The sequence below is a fragment of the Cryptotermes secundus genome, unplaced genomic scaffold (genome assembly GCF_002891405.2).
Source record: "Cryptotermes secundus unplaced genomic scaffold, Csec_1.0 scaffold1251, whole genome shotgun sequence".
In the NCBI taxonomy this organism is placed as follows: Eukaryota; Metazoa; Arthropoda; class Insecta; order Blattodea; family Kalotermitidae; genus Cryptotermes; species Cryptotermes secundus.
Genome location: NW_019721527.1, coordinates 713,576 through 716,844, shown reverse-complemented (window position 1 = coordinate 716,844; position 3,269 = coordinate 713,576).

The following is a 3,269-nucleotide window of genomic DNA, read 5'->3' as shown; positions in this document are numbered from 1 at the left end:
AGTAAATATCACCTAAACTGGAAATTAATTCAGGGGTAGAAGCCGATAAAGTGGCACGCGACTTTGCAGCCTCTATTGCTTCGGCATATAGGTTGTCGACAAGTAAAATTACACTTTCGGATATAAACAACGATCTACCTGGTCTAGATCGTTTGATAAAATACAAGCAGAGGCTACGAAAATTATGGCAAGAAACCAGGGGTCCAGCGTGTAAAGCGGCAGTCAATTGGTCACTAAATCAGACGAATGACCCTAAAAAGGTCACTTGAACCGTGGGAAACAAAAATAGGTAACGCTGAAGTCACACCTCAGGGTATATGGCCCATTGCAAAATCTCTCTTAAAGAGAGACGGACCAAGGGCGCCAACTGCTATTCATGGTTCTTCTGGCCTTAAATTTCACCCTTCTGATAAAGCCAACGAAATTGCCGACTGTTTGCAAATTCAGTTCACCCCGCATGATCTATGCGACGATAACCATGAACGACGGGTGGAGGCTAGAGTACAAGCTCTGCTAGAAACCGTAGACGAAAACCCCCCTCAAAGGATTAGGCCATGTGACGTACAGAAATTAATAAAATCTCTGAAATTAAAAAGGGCCTGCGGAATTGACGGCATCCCAAATGAATGCCACAGGCACCTTCCAAGGCGACCACTGGTTCATCTAACCCATCTATTTAATCGTTGCTTTCGGCTTTCTCATTTTCCAAGTATTTGGAAGGAATCAAAAGTAATAACTTTACCCAAACCCGGTAAAGAGCCAAAATTCCCTCAAAATTTACGTCCGATCAGCGTCCTGTCCACGACAGGAAAATTATTCGAAAAAGCACTTTTGCTTTTCCTCCAGAAACATATTGAAGAAAGGGGCCTGCTCAACGCAAGCCAGTTTGGTTTTCGTGCACGTCACAGCACGACATTGCAATGTATGAGGCTGGCAGACCACGTGATCCTTAATTTCAACAATAAAATGTCTACGGCAGCGGTGTTCTTGGACATCGAAAAAGCCTTTGATACCACGTGGCACTCAGGATTGCTGTATAAGTTATCAAAATTGGAATTCTCGAAGAGTTTGACCAAACTTATTGGGTCCTTTCTTTCTAAACGTAAATTCAGAGTCTCAATTGAAGGCGCAATGTCAATGCCAAGGGAAATGCAAGCAGGGGTGCCACAAGGTTCTGTCCTTTCCCCTATGCTTTACAAATTGCATATAAATGATGCCCCCCAAACACATGGTGTTCACCTGGCCCTCTTTGTGGATGACACCTGTCTATATGGGACAGATCGCAAGGAGGGTTTTATTGTTAGAAAACTCCAGCACGGTCTCAGCTCAATGGAGACCTGGTGTGAGCGCTGGAATATAAAAATTAATGAAGATAAGACTCGGGGGGTCTACTTCTCTCGTGGTCGTCGACCGCCTGATTCTTGTCTTACTCTAAATGGAAGAAATATTCCATTTGGAGATAGTGCAAAATATGTAGGTGTCATCTTCGATAAGAGTGTGACTTGGAGATTACACATAGAAATGATCGAAGCCAAGGCCTTCAGAACATTCATTAGAGTATATTCCCTATTCAAAAATGAGCGATTGAGCGCTAACATTAAACTAACCTTCCATAAAGCTCCTATTAGATCCGTAATGACTTATGCTAGTCCCGCCTGGGAGTTTGCGGCAGACACCCATCTAGTGAAATTGCAGCACCTGCAAAACAAGGTTCTCCACACGATTGGCAATTTTCCAAGGCACACACCGGTCTGTGATTTGCACATGACATTCAAAATCCCATACGTATATGACTTTATAACAAAATTATGCAGGCAACAAGCAGAAGTCATACAAAATCATGAGAATGAGAATGTTCGCAACATCGGACAAGGCAAAGCCCGCCACAGAAAGTATAAGAGGCTTAAACTTGGCGGTGGTCAGACATACGACTGTTCAAGTGACTAGACTGCCGTCGTAGCTAATAATACTAGGAAAAAGATATATATAAAAAAAGGGCATAATCTGCTGTACTTAGCCTGGACTAACAGAGGCCTTGTATATATTGTACATTGAAATAAGAAATAAGTGTGTATATGTAAATATATGTAAATACAGACAGTGGACTTATTAATACAGACTGACTGACAAATGACAGACCCGACCTCTCGTCAGAGAGGGCGCTACACGTAGACAAGACAGTAACTTTCATTCAAAAGAAATATCTGGTCATGAGCCCCAGCTGGGGCTCGACACCAAGACAGACAGACTGACTGACCGTCAGTTGCAACGTGACTGTGACTCTGAATTTGACTGGTTAGCGCGCGTGCTGGTGCTGTGATAATATGTGGGATGTTCCCACAGAATGCAAAAAGAGTTCCATCATTCACATTAATTGTTTTATTATAATTTGTGATGAAAATATGAGCATTTGCTGCTACTGTCTGTTGTCATTAATATACGATAATTTATTCTCATGTACTTCGTATTTAGTTTATGAAATTCTGTGCTTTCAATAAAACTCATATACCTAGAGTTATTAATTTCTCATTTTATCTGGCCCATTGAAAGTGCTGAATTATTTAATGTGGCCCACGTTTCGAAAAGTTTGGAGACCCCTGCTATAGACAATGACTTCATTACTGTAGATTGATGCCATGCTGTAACTGTAATTGCTTTGGATACTTATTATATGTTCTTAATAAGTAATCATGAATATAAAATATACATTTCTATCATTTATTCAACTATAATTAAATACAAAATACATTATTAATTAGAATATGGAAACTTAACTGACATTACATTTGTTTGTACAAATTGATCTCATGTAATAAAACTTAAAGGTGTTGTCGTGAAACAAGACATTGAGGAGTGTATTCTTTTGTGACATTTTTTGTGTCGAAACCTCGGTGAGGAATACATACTGTGGCGTATTGGCTCTATGCAGGAACTGTTGAGCCACAGAGGCCTTGGAGCATGCTCGCAACATGAGAATTGTGGATTGTACTGGCACGTTGCTAGGCGACAACTATGTGAACATTTGGATTGCGCAACAGGAAGTGCGAGTGATGTCACATGCCCCACTCATCCCGTAACTATGCAACGCTCAGTAAACAACCCTCCTCACTAGGCTGTGACATCTTGCAACAGGGGAATCTGTGCAGAGACTATTGCTAGGCAATTGGTAAACACGATGTCACACAATAGTGGTAGCTATCACGTAACTGTTTTCTGTGATGTCAGTGCGAAGCTACATAACGAGGAGAATTCGTCAGTGTTGAACCATA